Genomic DNA, 23,169 nt, shown 5'->3' with positions numbered 1-23,169 from the left:
GCTTCTCATGCTGAGCAAAACAACAGGTGTGAAAAACTATGAATAAAGTCAAATGGTTTATGCCGAAGAACAGTTGCAGCACTGAGAACACTATGGCTATTCTCCTATTGACTACTGAGTGGAATGCAAAGCCACCAGAGAGCTGATCATCCATCTACCTGTTTTTTTTTCCTTATTATTTTTATAAATAAACAATCCATGCAGGGATAAGGATGAAATGCAGCCCCACGCTCAATGTTTTTTATTTCAGCTATCCTCTTATGTTGAACAGGTTTTTCCTGAATAAGATTCTCTACACCGTCTTCAAAATCTCTCCAGGAACATCATGAGAGACCAGAAATGTCAATGTCTTTTCAATGGGTAAAATATGCATTTCATATGCACAGACTGGATGTTGTGCTTGTTCCCACAGTGAGCATTGTCAGTTTTTATGATTGTTGTCTGAATGGTATCAACCTGGGCCAGCAACTGCTGCCTTTGGATTTAGTGAGTTGGCTCACTGACTTTCAGTGCAGAGGAAAAAGAATGAAAAACATTGAGATCTTCTAAGAGATTTACTGTACCCAGATCCAGTCTATCTATGTCAGTTTGGTGAGTTTTCTGTCCTACAACAATTCCAGGCAGGTCAAGCAAAGCCATGCTGATTCAGAGCCATCCAAGCTGCACAAACTGAGATCAGCATTCTTTCCTGTCCATCTCATAATGTTCTTGTTGGGATTAATTTGTAAGATTTTCTTGCATTAATGGATGCTCTACTTTTATCGGCTCCGGATGCCAAAAGCAAGGTTTGCTTTTCATAAATGAAAATCTTAATATTTCTTGACGATACATTAGGTCAAACTTTGCTACCGCTGCTGTTTGGAGCAAGTGCAATTTCTACATCTTGCTACTGAACCTAATTGTGAACAGATACATTTCAAAGTAGAGTTCATGCTGTCCGCGCCACAGTTGTCTCTGGGTGATGGAAAGCATGTGTCTGTGGACACGCACTCTGTTGAGTGCTCCACATCACCCACTGCAGGCGTGACCTTCCCTCTCTTGCTGCTTAACCTAATCAATTATGGTTCAGGACAGAAGCCAAGAGAGTGGGGAGACAGAAAGCCCGTGACCTTGTCAGAGTCCTGAGGAGACTGTGAATAATTCCCTTTGAGCCCCATAAAGATTGTTTCCATGGCAGGAGGGGAAGAGTAAAGGTAGCTTGTTAAGGAAGCTGAAAAATAAATAACGCGTAAGATACAAAGATAAGATCAGGAGCTGCTTGATAATCTGAGGGAAATAAAAACCTGAATCAGTTTGAGTCATGTATTGTTAGGCCATGGCAAACAGTTAAATTACCTGAACTATAATGTTTTCACGGCAACCATCACAAAGCTGCACAGAGTGAGTAAAAGAAGAAACAAAGAAGATGAGAAATTAGTTTCAACATTCTGATCTGTTTCAGGCTGTTGTAAAAACCATTAGTGAATAAGAAAAAGGAACTAATCTAAATGTAATATTTAAAAGAGCAATCTTGACAAACTTACATGACATGCTTTATTCACCTGTACCAAAGGTGGAACAATAAACATCTGTAACTAATGGCAATTCCTAAAATCTATTCACACAATTTCTGAATCTATTTCACTTACAAATCTTAAAAAAACTATCTGCTATATTCTTAATCACCCCATTTTCACACAGTTTTTTATTTGTGTCTGTAATTCTGCAAGATAAATATTCTAGAAGGACTGAAAAGTCCCGCATCCCTGGGAGTGAGGCCAATTCCAGTTTTATGAAACTCTTGCAAGGAGCATTAGAGCAACAAAAGTAATAATGCACCGAGAGAGATAAGTGTGGAGCTGGCCTGGTAGCTTTGGATTTAGATAATAATGATAAAAGATGTATGCACCACTAAAACCTGGACTTCTCAGTTCTGAATGAGACTTTGCTCAATTTGACAGTTTACAATCAATCAGATATCTTGTTAGCCTGTTAGATCATCTTCCAACTTATGACACACTGCTGTCTCGTTGAACTCCATTCACATTTTTCTACGTTCTGGAGACAAAGTCTGGACCGAAACAAACAGGTGTGTCTCACAATTATAGGAGATAACTGAGGTACTTATGGACTGAATGGGCTGCTGGTTCATTTACATACATAATACAGAGGTTTCAGAGGTCAAATAGTCTTTTTTGATGAAGGTTCCTAACTGAGTTAAATAACCTGAAACTATCAAGAAAGCAGCCACGAAAAGAGCTGATAATGATCTAAATACTTAGGAAAGGAGCTGCAGTGCTTTCTTTGTCATCTCATGTAGCATTGGGACATTTTTTATGAACGACAGGAGAAAATTCTTTCCCGTATCTCCTTGTTGGAACAACTTTGAAAGCGACGCTCAAATATTTTCATTCAGTTATACTAACTGTGATTTGTGGGGATAAATATGAGGACAAGACTGTGTGTGAGCAGCCTGCAACAACAAATCTTTCACTTCTCTGCCTTTTTCTTTCAAATAATAAACCTTGATATATAAAGTAATATATTACATTATCTTGTTGTTGTAATAATGCTTAAGACTGATTATAATACATTAGACAACCTATTTGAAGCATTTTTTTAAGAATAGTCATCAAACAGCTATAGTTTCAGTGATGCACATCGTAGGTTAGTGCAATCAGATCCCATTCCATTTCTCTTTCTGAGTTTTTTTTCCCCTGAATTTCTCATACCATTTTTCCTTAACCCTGTGATGTTTCCCAGTATGGTCAAAGAGAAGAGCTTAGAGATAATAGGAGGTCATTTCTCTGATCAGACCCTCTATCTCATCTGGACGAATGGATGAAGTTGTCTTAATGCCTTGCAGTCCTACTCCAGCAGTTATTATTACTCCCCTAAAAACTTTCTTAAAATTCTATTTAAAAAAAAAGAAGCTGTCTTGGATATAAATTTAAACATTTTTCCTTATTCAGTGACTGGGAAAATACTATAATATGGATATACTGATCTGGCCCTCCCCTCATCCCCACCTGCCAGCAGCTGACACTCGTTTCCAATTGGCAGTCGTTGGCCGGTTCCAGCGTTGGGGTAAATAAGCCGAACTTGTTTAAATAAAAGAGTGATTCTTAAGAAAAGGAACCTAAATTATACAAGGTTATATGCAACTGCAAGTATCAGTATGATATGAGTGGGGCAGAGAACAAAAAAAATCTTTAAAAACTTTTTAAAACTTCCTTTCTTTCAAACACTCTTGCTTGTACCTGCTGTGTTCCTGGCTAAAAGATTTAAATAGCGTCAAAATTTGTGAAGCAATTGTCCAAAGAAGTTAAGACTGGTGTGTGTCCATGCTTGCGTTTTTGATGGGTCAGTGTGAAGCCTCTGAAAAATGGAATCATCTTCTGTCTTTGTTAACACCTTTTGGTAAGACAAGCAGGCTGACAGAGTTTGATGTTTTGCTATCCGACCATAAACTTTTTCCTTTTACTACGTTATCAACCTAACTTCCCCTTCCTGGCTTGAACTAGTTTTGTAATTTCTTCTAAAAGGAAGATACCAGTAGACTGACATCTCCTTTGTGGGACTGCAGATTTAGAGCTGAAATCCCCAGCCATAGTGTTGTTGGCTGACTTTGCTCATATGACTTACTTACATACTAAAGAACATCTTAAGTACATTTAAGAATGTTTAAAACTTGACGTTTTGAAGGACTCAGAACGTCACCCAACCATTTTATTGTCTACCAAAGGACTCCAACCTAATCTGCAAATGCCTTGGAACAAACTCCAGCAGTGAGTTCATAAAGTAGAATAGAAACTTGACTCTGTTAAAAGTTCCAGTATACAATATGTTAAATCTTAATTAAACAACAACAAAAAAAATTATATTAAAGATTGTAAGATGCACAAATGTGCACAGGTATCCTCCTCAGAGGAAGCAAAGTTATAGCTTCTCCTTCCTAAATTATGGATACTCTTTGGTTAGAAGGACTCCCACAAACAGTTGGCTGGTTTTAGTCTTGATTGATTTGTTAGCTGTTTGAATCTTTAAATTTTTTCATTAGAACCTTTATTCAACCAGGAAGATCCCATTAAGATTAAGAATCTCTTTTTCAAAGGAGACCTGGCCAAGATAGGCAGCGGCAAATACAAAACACAGTTTAAAAATTACACAGATAAAAACACAGACAACTGAAAGAAAAAGTATTGAATTTACAAGCAGATTATGAAAAAACAAGTACATGTAATGGAGTCGGCCTCAAGTATTCTCGGTATGGATTTGAAGGCACTCAAAAAGATTCACCCTGTTAGTTTCCAGTTATTCTGCAACATTTATTCGTGCTGGAGGTGTAGAGTAGCCAAACCTTTTTACCCAATTCAGTACGGGCATAAGGAACAGAAAGCAGCACGTAGTCCTGAGAACGGAAGGAGTAAGGACCAGCACCTCTCTGAGCAATTAAGGAACAAATATGGGAAGACAGTAATGCCTTATATATAAAAGTATACCAAAGACTGAGTCTTCGGGTGGCCAGAGCAGCCCACCCAACTCGAGTGTATAGCTCTGAATGGCTGAACCTTTGATTTAACTTTCTGCTTAGTCATTTTCCAGGGCAAAATATCGCCCCGTTCAAATGTTCAGATCAGCTCTTGCAATGCAGAAGGGCTTTAGAAGAACAGGATTCTATACTTGTGACCAACATGATTTTATCTTTTACTGAAGTCTGATAGCTTTACCTTAAATCACTAATCTTTTCACTCATTCTGTATATTATTTGCAGAGCCCCTAGACCCCCTGGATACAGTTTGTCATGGTTTATGGGTTTTAGTTGCCTTTATTGTGTTCAGATTTCCAGATTTTCTATGTTAGATTTGGCTAAGTTCCTCTTCTATTTCACTGGCTCTTGTTTAATGTCCTTAGTCTGTTCTTTCATTTTACAAGGTTAGTCTTGCTTTCTGCCTCCCCACCCACCAGGTCCCAGTTTAATAATTTCCACACCTGCCCTGTGACTGTCATTAGCTTCCTCAGCTGTATAAATACTCCTTTTTCTTTGCTCGGTGTCTGATCCTTTTTGTTACCTCATGTCTTACTTTGACTTGTAATTTGGTTGTCAGTTTCAGGTTTTCCTACATTTGTAGTGCCCAGGTTTATGTTGAAGAAATTAATTTGGATATTTTCCACTTTGACAGTGCTTGGCATTCACTGCCTAAAAAAAGAAAAAAGTGGCATACTTTGATATTTTTTTGGACCATCTTTTGCTTTGCTGAAGGCAAACACTCCATGGGATAGTTTTGATAAGTTTTGAGTGTAAGAACATTTTATTTTTTTATGCACTAACTTTTCATGAAGACCTTGAACTGAAGATGGGAGAGTTGGACCACTGCATCGAGTGGTGTCTTCGGAAAGATTCTCAGTGGAGTGAAGATCTGTGCTCTGCTGTGGCCAATTCATGTGTTGATATGATGTGTCATGCTCCCTGAACCCCTCTTTCACAATTTGACATCTTGGAACAAGCCCATGTAATTTGAAAGAGAAATTAATCTATTATTGGAAAATTCAGTATATTCAGACGGATAGCTGACCTGATTTACAAGGTGATTTTTATGAAGATAAACTCTATTTAAGTCTAAAATAAAACACAAGCAAATTGTGAAATTCGGCTCATTTGGAAACTTCAGATATCACCACCTCTGAAAGACTTTTGCTTTGATTTATTTCTAAGTAAGCCATTACTTGTTCAGACAATGTTTTCTGAGTGTGCAGGCACATTTTCTGCAATGCTTATTTCACACTCGGCCAGCTCCACACACAGTTACATCTGGAAGCTGTCCAGTGCAACCCCAGTCGGTGCTGAGATTAGCATTCAGGGCTCAAGGGGGTCATTTTTAAAAAGATACAACGGTTTGTGATGCAAGAATTTGTTTGGGGATTTCAACCGGCAACCTTCAACATCATGTTTTACCCACATTTCTTAGGTTAAACATAATAATCTGGGATGACTGCAGAGCACTTCACAAGATTTTAATATGACACTTTAAAAAGCCTGGGCAGAATTTTATGAGTTTATGTTTTACACGGCAGTTATTCATTTGGAATTGTTTCGCTGAAGGGTCGAGTGGTAATGCAACTAAGAGCTATTTCAACAGCTTGTCTCTGCATGAATTCTTGTCTTTAGAGCAGCTTATTACCTTTCGCTGCTGTATTATAGCCTCGGGAGGGCAAAATGTTGAGTTTGCATTACTGTAAAACACGTTTCTAGAAGGATTTCACATCCCCCACAGTCCAGTGGGTATTTTAAATCACCAAAGCATTTTTTATAGTCAAATACAATGGCAAAACATGCAGGGACAGTGTATATGAAATGTGTTTTCAAACATGCAAAAATACACTATCAAATTAATCATGTCCTGCCCCTGTTCATCTTCTCATCTTCTTTGTTTGCTGCTTTGCAGCTCAGCGAGCCAAAGGCCTAATGTAACCTGATCCAATGTCAGATCTAAACTTAGGACACTGAGCTGATAAAGTATTAATAATTCTCTAAACACCCTGACCTGAAGAGCTGCAAACCGTTGATTTAAACCAACGCTTTTCTTTGAAAGCCCTTGCTGTCAAAAATAACAATTCTCTCGGGAGCTCTGAATTGATAAAAATAGAATCTGGTTCAGATAGTTACTGCTTATTTCACTTGATCCCAAGCTCTTAATATGACTTTGTGCTCCAGATTTTGTTTTTTTCCAGTCTTGCCTTTTTCTATTTTGTCCTGTGTGTCCAGACATCAGTTCAGTTGTGCTGGCAGACACTCCTCTTCAGAGCCCTGCTGCAAGTCCTTTAACCCGCTGAGTGAGCATGGCAACATGCTGCCTGTTACATATTAACTGGTGAAAGCCATGAAATGGTCAGGGGCACTTATTCTGACAGAATAACCATTAGAGTGAAAAAGAATAACTTATTTCAAAATGATGTACTAGAGATTCTATAAAGCAAAAAACATTTACTTTTTGTGAAGGGACACTTGCATGCATCATTAAATGAACCCCCCTTGGTAAGAAAAAAAAAAAGCATGTTTTTAAAAGCAACCCATATGAATAGTCTGTCATGCCAGCAGACAATGCACATATGGTGAAATCATTGCACCGTCTGCAGTTGGTTCACCTGCAGTTTGCAGTCTGGTCTCCACACTGATTCCAGTAGCAGCTGATGATAGTGTGTTTGTTTCTAACACATCAATCACAGTCACCTCCTAATGACTTATTCATTAACTCCGCCAAAACACACATATTGATGATGACACTGGAAGGAGCGTGTTTCAAGACACACACAGTTGCAGAGTCTGCAATCAGCATTCTGTGGAATTAAAGACACTATTAATCAATTTTAGTCCAGATTGAGGATATCCCAGATGCATGATACTCTGTGTAAAACATTTAGAAATGTGTTGATGAAGATTTGCAGTCATCCAGGTCATGGTGATAATAAGAGCTTGAATAAGGCCAACTGGACTTCTTGGATCTTGAAGACGTTTCACCTCTCATTATGAGCACTGAAAAGCATTTGAGGCATGAAAGAAATACTCTACATTTCTATCAACAGAACACATAAAACAGAATCTAATTATCTGTCCAACATAATTTTCTGCAATTCGTGCTGCTGAGTTAGCATTTTTCTGCCATCTTTCTGCCCCCCCACCCCTTCTTTCCTGGTTCTTCTTGATACCTTTCCTGCTCTCTCTCTTCTTCTCTCTCCTGTGCGATGTCAACCAAGAGGCAAACATAAAAACAATCAAAATAATTAAAGCCTGATCACAGTTATAAAACCGATCCATACCAGATTAGGACATTTTTGTGATTGAATCGAATAAAATTAGCTCACTCTGAGGAAATCAGTCGGGCAACGTCACTTTCACTTTACTCTTTCATTAACTTGGTGGTTTGTTAAGGAAAAATAAAACAAACAAAAAAAAATCCCAGCACTTTCATTCGTTCTCTCTTTTGTTCATTAAATACCAAAGACTTTATAGAGTAGTTATGCTTGAGCGTGTGAGCAGCTCAAGCAAAGACGGTCCATCATCACCACCTTTTCTGAACCTCGCTTGTAGTTTACAAATTCATTTACCATTTTCCCATTGCATGAGCAGATGTGCACAGTTCTGCACGTGAGCATTGCTCCACAGATCCACATAGTTAAACTTCAGCTTAAACACTCCCCATGTGTGTTTCACACAGCAGAATGTGTTCTGTGCTGATACAGTGGGCTGCTGCAGTGCACATTGTTGGGTCCACTGACACTTGTGATGCGTAAAACTATAAAAACCCAGGGCAGCTTGCTTATTTAGAACTAAACAACTAACAACAAAACAGTGTGGTAAAGACTGGGATCTGGCACTGACCAAAGAAAACCATTTTACTCAGGAACAAAAGGCAGATGGCGGGGATTTGAAAAATCAGTCCAGGTGTGTTGAGGTGAGCAGACACTAAGCCTAACTGAGAACAGAGAAATGAAACAATACGGGACCTGAAGCAGAGATCAAACAGGAATTAAACCAAACTAACACAGAAAACGGGAAATCTTAATGACAAAGTAATACAAACAGGCAAAAACGTACAGACCATGACAGTGGTACACAGAAAAAATACTGGTTGCACACTAAATATTTCCAAAACCTTCATAGCCTGTCTGGAAAAAAGAAAGTATTCCTCTTTGGGAATGTAGTAAAGCACTTTGTTTATAGGTGGTGAAATGAAGACCAGGAAGAAAGGACTCGGGCTGCTGCTTCTGGTACACAAGGAACTGAATGTATTAAAGGAAAACATAAAAAATGTATGTTTTGCAAGTAATTTTATCATAAAATGTGTCATTCAGTGTGAAAAATTACGAGGCCTCGGGTCTTTTAGCCTGACAACCCAAAGTGCAAATCCAACAGCAAAACTGAATGATTGAAAATGAAAAGATGAAGTTTCTAAAAGATGTCGGCAAGTCCTGAATTAAACCCTTTGACAGCCTTAAATTTGGAAACATCTTAAATCTGCAATATAAAATAAGAATCCTGAGGACCTGAACACATAGAACTGGAAGAGCAGCAAGCTTTATGTGCACACGGGTGCAAGAAAAAAAGGTGGCCACGAGAAAGATTTAGAGGCTTTCATTGTTCCCAACGATTCGAATCAGTTTCGATGAAGGCTGCCAATTATTGCTCTCGGGGTGCATTTTGTTACATATATTTTTTTCTTCTAATTCTTGTACATAAAAGCCTCTTTGTTGTTGTTCAATAACTTTGGATGTTTTACTAAATAATTTTAGAGAATGAATTAATTTGCATTTATTTCTGAAGACGTTCCAACTGATGTGAGTAGAATACAATGCAGAGCAAAATCCTTGGTGAAGAAGAGCATATTCTCCAGTTACATTCATTAGAAATCAGATGACGGTGAAAGTCGCACGCCTCAAAAATATCGTGATTGGCATCGCAGGAGGCTTCAAGCTCAAGCGTTTTATGTTTATCCATCTTAGGCAAATGACTACTACTGTGATTAAGGATGGGTTTTATTCAAAATGTAGGTCTGGGGTAGAGAAAGCATTTCCAGAGCTTACTGCAGGGATGGGACAACAGCATGTGTTGAGCTGTCAGACACAGCCGCCGGGCTCTGAAGCGATACCCTGGCTAGGTGCAGTGGGTGGCTGCAACACGGCTCCTAAGGTGGCCCCATCAGTTGAGTTGTGACAGTGCAGTAGCCTTGTTAAATAAGTGTCCGTGGACTGTGCTGCTGTGCTACTATTATTGCTCTTGCATAATTGAACACTAAGGCTACAGTATTTTTTCTTTTGATGTAATCCATGTCATTTGGTGTAAAATTGCATATGGCTCCCACAGAACTGAATGAAAACATTTGGACAGGGGTAAAATGGTTCTTTTAGGAGAGTTATTTTAGAACAGGAGAATTCAGAGAAGCCTTTATTGAAGTGGCTAGCATGCTTTTCTGAACCCTGTGGGAAAAGTGGTCAGTTTTCTCATTGGTGGCCAAGTTTTATTGTATAGGTCCTCACTACAGAACCAATTTTGCCTGAAAAGACCTGCAAAATCTTGACTGTAACAATTTGTGATGTGAAATGCTGTCAGTGGCTATCATATATTCCTGGTCCTATGCTTGGTTTATCATCTGTGATCTGGAATGGAGTCACAGGTGGAGTGAGCACTGTTTCTCTCATTTAAGAGGCTCTTGGCTGTGCTGTGACACATGGATAATCCAACAAAGAATCAATCATTACATAGTTATTGAGGTAATAGGTGAGCAAATATGTTTCCTGGTGGCTGTCCTTATTATTCTGAGGCTGGTGGGCCCCCAGGAGAACGCAGAGCCAGATGGAATTGAGGTGTTGTCACTACTGAGTGAACAGGTAATGAATTACTCCAGGACAAATGGGCCGCCACATGGGAGATGAGGAATCTTCCCTCAGAGAGAAAGAGGGTGAGTGGTAGCATCCACCAACACTCTTTCTCTCAACTTCTATCCTGGATGGATGTATTGGTTCTATTTCAAATTGACACAGAGTCAGTGAACGGTGGAGCGAGTGAATTGCTGGAAGAATTCATTCAAGAAGCCGTTTGAGATGAAGAAATGGATCAAAACAAATATCTTCCAACCAATTTGACATAAATTTCAGATCCAACCAAAGGCATTACAACTCTACTTTTGATAATTGCATGAAATTGTATGATAAATGTTACTGAATTTTTCGATAATAAAGTCCAACCCAACCTTTTTTTTTTCTGGCATCTCCTCCTGAAAGCAGCTGATTTGTTATGACATTAGCAAAATTGTTTTTCATTGGTGACAGTCATTGGTTAGGGATATGATTATACTCTGGTAATTATGATTGTTATTTCCAATCACAACTAAATGGAGTCGGAGTGTGTTATTTCAGAGCACCAGAATGACTGCGCTGGATGATTCTGATGGGGAGATTTGAGATACAAGCTCTGCTGGCATGAGCACCAACAAATGCATTCTGCATTTCTGCAGGGAGACAGTAGACAATCTCCCATCCTCTGCATGCAGATCTTAAGGTTTCAGAGCTCCTGTATGACACAGCACCTCAGTGAAAGAGAGGGTACCATGGGTCACATAATATGCTGTGACCTCATATTGAAAATAAATCCAAAAATTGATGTCAGATTCTTTTTATTCAGGGTCTGTAGCTGCATGACCATGACTCATATTTCCTGAGAAATCAGAAATTGTTGCATATTGGATAAATTATTGGTTAAGAAAAATCTAAACAGGGGTCATTTTTAAAAATGTATAAATTATTTACAATTTAAGTCCATTTGGTGAACATGTCAAGGTGTTGAAGTGATAAATAATTTAATTTCATCGTCCCAGATTCTACTATGTGTTTGGCCTCCTCCAAGGACTGAGGTGAAATATCTGGCTGTTTTTCTAATGAATACTCAACCCCTAGCATAGTCTATTCACCTTTTCATTAAGCTACATACATATATCCAACATGCAGCAATAATTCAAACTGCTGTCGGTTCAGTAACAAGCTCAGTCTGTTGCTTGCAGAGGGGAACTCCAGTATTTTCAACATTAAGCCTCTTTTCTGAGTCGTCTGCAATGTTTTAGAACCCCCCTCACCGCTTTTTGGATGTTTACTGCTGTCTCCGATATTTGCCTAATTTTGATTCTTCTCAACCTGCTTCAGAACACCAGGGCATGTCTAGAAAGGTCCGTAAAAGCACCATAAACGTCCGTTTTCAAAATAATCAACTCACCGTTTATTGCGCTTTTACGAACCTTTTTGGACATGCGCATGACTTGCCGTTCTGATGCAGGTTGAGAAGAATCAAAATTAGGCAAATACCGGAGACAGCAGTAAACATCAAAAAGCGGTGAGGGGGGTTCTAAAACATTGCAGACGTCTCAGAAAAGGGGCTTAATGTTGAAAATACCGGAGTTCCCCTTTAACAGATTAAAAGTGAATCCCGGTTGAGTTGACAACAACTCAAGTGAAGGGAGCTCCACTGAAGGTACTGGAAAACTGTGATTTGGTTTAATTAAGCCACAATGGAAATTCATTGAGAAAAACATGTTTGTACTTATACTGAACGTTAACCAGCTAGCTGTTAACTTTGATAATCTGATGTTTATTTAAAACTTAACTTTCTAAGGACTTTGTAAATGAAAACAGGTGCCTGCTTCTTACCCAGACAGCTGAACAATAAGCTGAATGAGCTCTGTTGAGCTGAAATGGTGAATACATTACATACAATCACACATCTAATCAGTTCATATCATTAAAGAAATTTATTATGAATTCTTTATGATTCAGATACAAACTAGTCAAGTCGTGTTTTTTCTTGAACACACATTCAACACAATTTTAATATTTTCACAATTTATTCAAATTGTTGCATTTTAGGCGGTTTGTTGTGGCCAGAGCTGGAATGATTTACTTTCTTCTTATAGTGGTGAGGGTCCTTCTAATCCATCCAGTTTTCTTTGTCAGGATCCAGCGTGGGCTGTCAGAGCAACTGGCTGCAGCTGACCGGTGGAAGAGGCCAAAGGTACTTCTATGTAGGGATGAACACTGCTGCTCATCTGCACGTTTCACACTTCTGACTCACTGTCCATATGTCGACATTTCACTTTATTTTCCTTTGCTGATTACATTCACTAAATTTGCATTTATACCCTATGTTACCTTTGGACCCTCTCTTTTGATACAAGCCTGACCCACTTTGTGACCCCAACAGATGGAAATTACCATTGCTTTCACACACTAGTTCTATTCTGTCGTCACTGGGATCCATTTTCATTGGTCATTTTTATCACAAACATCACATCTCATCTTTTTGTTTTCTTTTATTTTTGTGCCTGAGTGCAGGTACATTTCATTTAATGAAACCAGCCATGCCTGTAGTCTTGCCTCTATAGTTTTGAACTTGTCAGCTCAGTCATATGTGATACAGGAACAAGTAATTATTTGCTGAGGAAGTGTGCTGAACAGTCAAACCTGCCTGTATCCATCCTGCTCTTTTCTATTTAAGAATGATCCAACTCCCACGGTTTACTGTATATTACTAACATATGTTACAGCATTACAATTTGTAAAAATGATCCAGCTTCCTTGAGCATCATTCTTTGTTTTTGCAGCACAGATTTACATCCTGTTGTGTTTTGAAAGAGCTTTTCATTTGTGCTTTTATATTAGTTTTGTTCCCTGCATTGGTCAAACTGCTGTTCACTTATCCCATTAGTCATCACCTCTGTGCTGTACTCCTCTTTGTTCTGCCAGCTCCTTGTCTTTATTGCTGGTGTTGCCCTGCTCTGCCCTGTTACGCACAACTTGTTTTATCTATATTTGATAGCTCTTTTGGGTTACTTGCCAGTTCCTGTACTTGCAGTACCTTATTTTCCAATAAGTTGTATAAACGTTTTTGTGTTTCTACTCCTGCATTCCCTCACAAAGCAGGCTATGACAATAATTTGTCCTCTAAGGTTGAAAAGCAATTTTAATACAGACTATTTGCGATTTCCTTCCAAGATAATGTGATATCCACAAATATAACCATGTTCTCTAAAGCAAAACCAAAACGCAGCGTAGTTGTATCCTATAAAATTCATTGTTCTCCAGCTTTCGTTGCCTCAGTTGTTAAGACTTCACTGTTAGAGACATAGTCTCTTTTAGTTATGTCAACTTGTCAGCTTGCTGTCAGGTTTGATATCTGTATTAAATCAAAACTCTTCTCAGATTCTTTTTTTATTTCCGATCGCATTCTCTAAACAGGCTTGAAATCCTTTATCCCTCAGTGGGAGGTTATACAGCCACTTGGATGCAGTGACGTTTTACCCAGCAGATGTTGATGCTACCGGTTAATGAAAAGAATCAGTCTACCAAATAAATTATAATTAACTACCTCTATCTAGTCAGCATCTGCCGAGCAATAAATACAAATTGCTGAAATTTGTTGGATATGTAACTCACCATCTGCACTACTATCCCTTTATTTTTTCCCTGAAGTTGATAAGCAAGAGTACTGTAAACAGATGGATGCAAAACTTCCATTTAGCTAATAAAACATGCACACATGTGCTGACTTGAAGATAAACATACACACAAAAACAGTGAAAAAGACTACTTGTCTAACTCACTATTTGTACTAGTACACTTTAATGTTACCTGAATGTTCCACAAAAAGATGTGCATAGACTCAAATTCAGTAAAAATAAATCACAAAAACCTCTCATCACACCAGCATTTTTGCCAATTTGGAAAAATCAAACAGTGATTAGACAGACATATCACATGAACACATGTTTCCTGGATTTCTCAAAAATATGGGCTATCTTTCATGTTGGAACATAAATTCTTGCAGCAGTTTGATTGGTGGTGAAGTGAAAAGCAGCATGGCACAACAGGGTTCTCAGTGTGCAATGAAGATAAATTAAGACGTTTAGTTTGGGGATACTGCTGTGCTAGCTCAAATGCGGAGGATAGCCATCTCTTTAGCCCTTTCTTGGGAAATTAAGAGTCAGTCAGCTGCAGCATCACATACCAACCTCCAAACCACAGATGTAACACACTTGGGTTGTTAGAAGTGTAAAAGTGCTCATTCGCAAGCTGACAGAAAGAGACACAGATTGGAGTGATGGAAGATTATGTAACGAACAGGTTCTGCCAAGCGTTATGACTGATCAGAGACGTGTTCCAGCCAAGTCGTTGATTTAAAAAAGACAAAGCTACAGGGGCTCGTATGACTGACTGACTGCTGCAACCACAATTCTTGCTTCTTGATCACAAAAAAGAGAAGAGTTAAGACAGTTCCACTCTGGTCTCATCCCAGACATACATAACCCTCATTTTCCAGCATACCCACATCAAATTTAAGAATTAGCTTTGAACTGGTGAACATTTTATTTGTGATGTTTTCCAATGCTCTGACAGCAACTCACAAATTGTACCTGCGGACATCAGCTTGGCTCAGCAGTTCTGCAGCTTTGCACTGTGTCATACATGTCATGTCACCATTTGACACTTGTCAGGCCCTAATTCACTGTGCCTTTCTTACTGCACTGGACCACCTCTCTAATTATATTTGACAGCTGTCTTCTTAGAAACATGTTGTCATGTTTTCCTTCTTAGCTATAATTACATTTCATAAGTATACGCAGTTGGTTTCAAGTCTGGGAGCTAAATCTTAAGAGAAAGCACCATTATGGGGGATAAAACAGTCTAATGTCAGCATGGGAATTAAAAAAGAAAACAAAAGTCCCCAGTTTGCACTAACACTTCAACTTTGCTTTATCTCCCAATTTTTTTAAGATGGTGTGTTTGGCCCACTGGTCCATTAAGTAACTGCAAAAGAGTTCATATAAAAACTATATGATACACAGATTTAATACTTTGTTTAAAGAAAAACTCTCCCAAAATTCTTCAGACATGTGTATTTGTCTTTGTCCAATAGTCAAGTCAAGTCAAGTCAAATTTATTCGTATAGCACATTTCATGTACAAAACAGTTCAAAGTGCTTTACATAAAATAAAAGCATTGCAGCGGGGAGTGGATGAAGCATTAATAATTAAAATTAAATTGAAATTAGACAAAACAAGCAACAGTCTAGATAAATTAAAAGATATCGTGCAGATTTCATGCATAGACACATGAGAAAAGAAATGTTTTTTACCTGGATTTAAAAATGTCTACATTTGGTGGACAATAGGATTCTACGTCCTGGAAATGACATAAACACGTGACAAACAAAAGTCAAAATTGTGGGCGAATACAACATTTTTAGTTATCAGCTGCAAAGCCTTGATCTATCATCACAGAAATCTATTGGTTCCTATCATTTAGAACAAGGTCTGAATCTGTTTACAGAGAATCTGAGTTGGGAAAACTCACCTGCCATCCAGTTTGTCGGTCACTGCACATGCTCTGGGTAGGATTAGGTATTCACTCATTAACCACTCTAAAATGTAGAGTATGGTTCTCAGTTTCCCATTTCTCGACCATTTTTGGCTAAATGTTTTGGATCATTGTTCTATGCTGCCCAAATATTTCTGGGCTGCCAAATGATTTCATCTCAGAGGATAACATCAGACAGTTGCAAAAATACTTGGCCTTGGGTAGCAAGGCAATAATAATTGGCTCAGTAAGAGCCCAACCTGATTCCTTGCAAGAGTCTTAAAAGGAAACCAAAAATATTAGAGAGAGATGGCAAGAAAAGACAGAAATCCTGATATAGATATTTATAAATTTGCTACAAAAAAAAACTCTAAATAACTCCTTTGTCATTGATTGGTGGAAAAAGGACAATATTAGACAGTATGAAATTGTACATAAAACATTATTTCCATATGTAACACTGTGTCTTAACTTACAGTTAGTTACCTTTTATAGCTAGAAGACAAAAAAAACAATATTCTCCATGATCAACTAACCCTTTTATCTTTATAATGTGTATACATACATTAGATTTATATCGACTGTCTAAAATCCGCAGTGCACTTCACACAAATGTGACCCTGATGTGTCAGCAGGAGTGGGTTTACAATTAAAACAACATGCATGAGTCAGCCATAACTTATTTACTGTGACCCAGTAAATAAACGCATGTGATTATCTGTACTTGGCTTTAAGATGCATGTTTAAGCTTTTAAGATCCAATACATTAATTGAGGAGGCTATGAATTTTAAATGTATTTCAACGTTTTTTTACCTATTGGTGACTTATGTCATATTTCATGAAACAAGATGGTTTCTCTGTGTCAGTAGTAGCTACTGTACATTCCCTGCTGAAAGAGTAAACATAGAACAGTACTTTAAATATAAAATATGATGTAATCAAGAGCCCTTGAACTACAAACCCAGTTCTAAAAAAAAAATGGAATACTATGTAAAATGTGCATAAAAACAGAAGGTAATGATTTGCAAATCTCATATTCTAATGTCTTATTCACAGAGGAATGTATTAAACATATTGAATGTTGAAATTGAGACATTTTAATGTTTTATGAAAAACATTAGCTTGATTTGAGTTTAATGGCAGCAGCGCTTCTAAAAATTGGGACTGAGGCAAAAAATTATGTGAAAATTATACCAATCAGAAGAAGCTGGAGCTGGAAGCTGGGCGTACCTTAGAGAGGCAGAGTCTCTCAGATGTAAGATTGGCAGAGGTTCAGAAAATTCATTTACAAATTGTGGAGAAATTACTTCAACTTAGAATTATAGAGACTTTACTCCACTCTCTGCAGTGCACATTGTCATCAAAAGATTAAGATAATGTGTGCAAGGTGCATGGGCAAAAATCAATGTGGGACTGATCTTGTGGCCCTCAGGCAGCACTGCATTGATTAAAAAAAAAAAAAAAAAGCATGATTCTGTTATGGAAATTACAGCATGGGCTCAACAACACTTAGAGAAATCATAGTCTGTGAACACAGTTTACCGTGCCATCAACAAATGTAGGTTAAAGCTCTGTCATGCAAAGAAGAAGCCATGCGTTACATGATCCAGAAACGCTTCTGTCTTCTCTGGGCCTCTGTTTTTTTTAAATGGACTGAGGCAAAGTGGAAAACTGTTCTTTGGTGGGAGGAATCGAAACTTAAAATCCCAGATCATCCCATAAATCACAGATGCTTTGCCCTTTGAACAAAGAGGAGAGGGACCATCCAGCTTGTTATATGGGGGTGCATTAGTGCCTATTGATTTTATTAATCTGAGATTATGTCTTTTTCAGGGAAAGATGTGCATGTCTCAACAAAATAATGCTAAACCACATACTGCATCTATTTCAACAGCATGACTTCATAGTAGAAGAGACTGTAGAAGGTGCTGGACTGACCTGCCTGCAGAGCAGACACTCCACCAACTCAAAACATTTGCTGCATTATGAATCAGAAAATACAACTAAAAAGGCCCAGAACTGCTGATTAGCTAGAGTCCAACATTTGCTCTCCTCAGTTCCCAGATGTTGACAGACTACTACATGCTACACAGTAGAAAACATGGACCTGTCCCAACTTTTTTGAGATGTGTTGCTGCCATCAAATCCAAGATGAAAAAGTAAAATGTCTCACTATATTCTCTATTTTTTTTTGTGAATAAAGTATTGTTTTATTAGATTTGTAGACTATTTAATTATATTTTTTATAAACATTTTACACAGCGCCACAACTTTTTTGGATTTGGGATTGTACAAAGTTTTAGGTAACAGACATTAACAAAAATTTGCCTGTCCCGCGGAATACATCTCATACTAAACACGATCAGCAAAGCTCTCCAAATGATATAATTGTCAATGAGTAAAGCTGGAAAGAGGACTCTTAAAATACTACTCTCCAAAAGATGTAATCTAAGAGCTGATAAGAGCTACAAGCGCTGGGGATGGATCAATTGCGCAATACGAAGAGCACTCAGTCATGGGTACTGTTTAATTAATGATGGAGGATAGAGATAGGCTGTTAGCTCCATATTGTCAAAGACTCAGAGCAGAGGGTGGCAATATGAGCTATGTAACTGATATGAGAAACAGAAGGAACTAATCTATAGTCTCATGTCTAGAGCCATTAATGTTCTGTTAAGAGTGCAAATATGCTGCTGCAGGACACATTTATCCAAACTATGTCTACATAATAACAAAAACTAGAGTTAAAGTTAGAATTTTCTACCAAAGATTTGAAACAAAATTGGAATAATTAGACATTTTTTTTTGTATACGTTGACATATATAAACTGACACTTGACCATTGTTTTTGACCAATTTAAAAATTCTTTTAAATTGTATTACATATAATACCATATATGAGCAAACATCTATAATCTGTAAAGGGAATCTGTTAAGAAAAGAGATTTCTCAAGTGAGACTCAAATCAGCCTAGGTGCGAAGCAAATGCTCCAAAGTTCCATCTTTGCAAGTGTAAATGTATGTTAACAGCCAAATTCCCAATTAAGTTGTTCCCGTTCACATATTTCTCTGTTTATTTTGTCAGTTGACTAAACGTGTCAGAAATTGTGATTGAAAATCAGCCCATAAAGAATATGTGTTGCCCAATAAACTAATAAAATCCTGATTAGATAACCACAGCATCATCTTACAAAAATCCCCTTTTAAAGAACTTAAAGACAACATCAGAGGACAAAGTGAATGAATCTTCAATGTTTTCTCGCGCAGTCCACAGGATTGCAGCGTATTCCATTCAAAGAGCAGTCACAACACCAACGCATCAGACACTTTGTCAAAGTGAAAACTACGCGTTTTCACAAACACTGGAGTTCACAGGGTTCCAGACTTTGTTTGCAGTTGCACTAAAACATGTGCTTCATGAGAAATATTCTCCACAGCAGCGCCTGGGGGGTGCGCAGAGGATGCAGAATATAAGGCGAAACACGGAAATTGTTGTGTGTTTTTAAAGTGCAGTAAATGGTGGGAAAAGGTTTTGGGACGATGTCAATAACGTGTGGACATATTCCACAATATTACTGAATGATGTGGAAGCCTCATAAATGTCAGAAGAACTTAAAATGAATCTTATGAATCTTAGAATGAAGTCTTATCATCACACACACTGCTGCTGTATTCATACTTGCCCATTTTCCTAACTTCTTAGTAGGTACTGTAAGTTTTCTTTTCAAAAAGTTGAAAGTAGTGTCACGGACATTTGTCCTCTCACATGCAGTTCACCTTAAACATGTTTAGAAAATTTCAGGGCTGCAGTGCATCTGGGAAAACAGATTAAGTGGAGAATGCTGGAGTGGCCGCAGCTCATTTTTTTTTACGTGTGCCTAAACAACTTCAAAGAAAGCGTTACGCAAATGTATTTAATGATGTCATTGAAAAGTGAATGGGGAAAAACCTGCACAACAAGTTAGGAATCTCAGGCAGTGTAGGTCCAGTGTCCTTTTTGGTGAAGACTATAATTTTGTAAACCGACGTAAAATGAAAACCTTTTAATGCACTTAAGGAAAGGGGAACATCGAAGCATACCCCTGAACTATTCCACCACAACCCTTTCTATCTCTTGACAACAAAGACTGCCTCACACCATTTAAACCAAAGGACAACAAGTTAATCTCAGAAAGAGTTTAACACCCTGGGCATGAGGTCAGGCTGGTAATCTACTACTGCCCAGACAGCAAAGAATGTTTGGTTCAAACATTGACCAAATCTCCAAATCTACTGTTTGCTTTGGCCCTTGTTTGGCCCTCACAACACTTGCTGTAATACAAATCAATGCCAACTTTTAAAATTTGGGCCTTATGTGACCCATCGTACACATGTTATATTACAAGTTTAAGGGCCCATTGTGATCTAAATTTCAGCTCCAACTGTGTGCAGCCAAAACATGTGCTGACTCGTACCAACTACACATAGAGAATAATTTCCACTCAGACAAAAAAAACAAAGCGAAACCAAAAGACAAAAGCCTTGAGCTCAGCTTATGTCTTTTGAGGCACATCTTTCTCGTATAATACTTGTCAGTGATGTAACTGAGACATGTAAGTGCCAAGAGTAACCAATTTAATGCAAAAATATGTCTGCTAACTGGGTGTCGCTTAACAAATGTGGGTAGACCAGCTAGCACAGGTTTCGTTTGTTCTAGAACAACATAACTAGCCCAGCAAGTGTGCCACAAGAAATTTGTCAACCAGGATACTATTTGTATTTGCATCTATTTGTAATATTAAATATTTTTTTCTATAACAATGATTTATTTAAATACTGCCCTCTGGTGGTCACATTACAGTAAAACTAAATACCGAAGTTATTCAAAAACGTTGCAGCTTGTAAACACCGGACAACATGATGATGGAGAGGATTGTTTCTTTTTACATTTATTACTATTATTATTATGTTTATTATTATTATTATTTTCAAAGTGAGTCCGTTGCACTTGAAATAAATGGAAAAAATAAGTCATAGGCAGCGATTTATGTCGCATTTAATTAGAAAGCAACCAGAATCCATCTCAAGTCTGTCAGATCATTATCTTTAAAATAAGGGGCACTAATCTCAGGAAACCCATTGGGAAGTACAACATTAACTCAGGGAACATGTTCAGTTCTCCAGCTGTGTTAAGCTGTGTGTCAGCCCGAGCTGTAGGTTTTGTGTGGTTGAAATAACTGCAATGCCCGTGTCCATCTGTTTCAGCACAGCGTTTTCATATAATTGCCTTCACTAAATAGAAATAGACTCTGAACAAGAGCGCTCTGCATGGGCTCAGAAACCAAATCACTGCCACTCCTTACAACTAACTAGGGGCCACCTTTTTTTTTTTGCCTCAGCACCAGTGAGATGGGATGCTGCGCTGCAGAGCCAGCCTCAGTCGGCTGCAGCGGTGGAAGGCAGTCTGCTTGAGCGCGAGCAAAACAAAACAGACCTCCGTCCACCACGACGCGCGGCGCAGACATAGAGCTTTCTAAAGTGGAGCGAAAGCGCTGGCTTTGGCACATAGGCTGACATAGAAAGAAACATACCTGTTTATTTTCTATTTTTATGCGAGGATGAGCTGCCTGCGTTGGCTAACCACATAGAGCGACAGAGGGGAGGACCCGGACTTCACTGGATGCTGGTGAAGCCGCTGCCATTCTGCCGTTTGGCTCGTACAGCTGTCTCAGCAACCAGTATCCTCCAGGAGGGGAAAGAAAGCGTGTGCCGAAAAATTTCTGTGAGTACCGTGTCTTACTTTTTTTCTTTTTTTTTTTTTTCGTCTTCCCTCCAGGTTGTGTTGAACGCAGCTTGCTTTAACCACAAGTTCTGCTGACGAAAGGTTTGTAATAATGCCCAATAAATCAAACGGAGGGAGTTTAGTCGGGCTCCTCTCGCTTGATATAACAGTGATCAATTATCTTGATTTGGAATTATAATGACCTTGTTGATTAATTATATACGACTGTTCTCTTCATACTGTTTGAATAAGTTCCCTCTTTTCCCTGAGAGTGAACGCAGAATGAGGCATGTGGGTGATGGAGCTGGTGAGTGTAACCAGATGCGCACACTGCAAAGTGTCCAAATGAAACATCTCCGCTATTTATCACGCGTCGAGCGAGTTCAAGTATTCTTTTCAGTTTTAAGTTCAAATCAAAGGTGTCCTGCTCTAAACCCCCCAACTACCTTGAAAATAGATAGAAATGTACTTTAAACAGAAGCGGGTCGAAGTGTGGCTGCTTTCAGAAGGAGTTCAAAGGGATCATGGAAATGTTTAGTGGAAGAGAAACAGCTCTGCTGGGAGGGCACATGCAAGTCCTTTCGTTTGCAGGAGTGCATCTTTTGGTTTGATGAGCAGGAGGCATCTAATATACCACTTACCACACAAGTAGACCCACAGGAATGTTCTAATCAGAGATATGCAAATGCCCAAACTCTAATCTTGTGGTGTTGCTGCGGTTGAATGTTTAGTGTAATGCTATCATCTGACAGTGCTGATGACAGTTGGGTTCTGCATTGTGGCTTGGGGGTTCACAGACTTATGTTTGATCTTATTGATTCAGGTTTTTTCAGAGCTTTGTGTGGAGACTGCACAGAGAGTTGGGGGTATTATTTAGCCATTTCCCAATTGGGATATTATTTTCAGTTTTTCTTCAAGTTTGTTTTTCCAGTGACACCAATTAGCGAAGCGATGCCAGATCCAGTTAAGTCTGACAATATGAACATACAGCCTTTAAAGATCTGTCTGCTGTCAGGAAATCCTCCTGCTGCTTTGGGTCTCCTTCATTTTTTATGTATGTCCACTCCGAAACATTAAGCAACAACATTGCACCACTTTAAGCAACGTTTCTAATTTAAAGTTGCTAAGTATGTCACTACAGTATTCAAGACTCCTGAAGGTTTAAATGACGAACCTTTGAACCAGTTTCTCAATCTAAAAATACAGATGCTGGTTTGTGGTCTTCATGCTTCAGTCAGACCAGAATGGGACGTTGCATTATGTGCAGATCAAGTGGCACTTGAGAAACACCACTGATAAAACATTACAGGTACATTGTCAGAGAAAGGAAGAAGAGGTTTGGGAGTTTAGCACATTGATCTTGCTGTTACACTGTGATGTATTTACTGTGATATACTGTTCACAGAATGGACTGTCAATAATCAAATTTGCTATCAAGTCGAGAAATTCTTGCCGGCTCAGCAAAGCTTTTTTTTTTTTTTGGCTTACAACTCGTAACTACTTTACTTTCATAACTTTACACTTAGACAAA

General features: G+C 38.4%; 1 protein-coding gene across 5 annotated transcripts in view; it reads left to right on the top strand.

Annotated features, from left to right (window-relative positions):
- The first annotated feature begins 21,277 nt into the window (after positions 1-21,277).
- cntn5 (contactin 5) overlaps positions 21,278-23,169 on the top strand; it is a 119,955-nt gene continuing 118,063 nt past the window's right edge. For 3 of the 5 annotated variants that reach the window (XM_075472906.1, XM_075472902.1, XM_075472903.1), the window contains exon 1: positions 21,279-21,638. The gene's annotated coding sequence lies outside the window, so the exon portion shown is untranslated. Of the gene's footprint in view, positions 21,639-23,169 lie in introns of all 5 variants that reach the window. The other 2 variants (XM_075472901.1, XM_075472904.1) reach the window with 2 other exon arrangements.

Source organism: Odontesthes bonariensis, chromosome 9, assembly GCF_027942865.1.
Source record: "Odontesthes bonariensis isolate fOdoBon6 chromosome 9, fOdoBon6.hap1, whole genome shotgun sequence".
Classification (NCBI taxonomy): domain Eukaryota; kingdom Metazoa; phylum Chordata; class Actinopteri; order Atheriniformes; family Atherinopsidae; genus Odontesthes; species Odontesthes bonariensis.
Note: the sequence above shows the minus strand (reverse complement) of the source record. Positions and strands in the feature narration are given on the sequence as shown.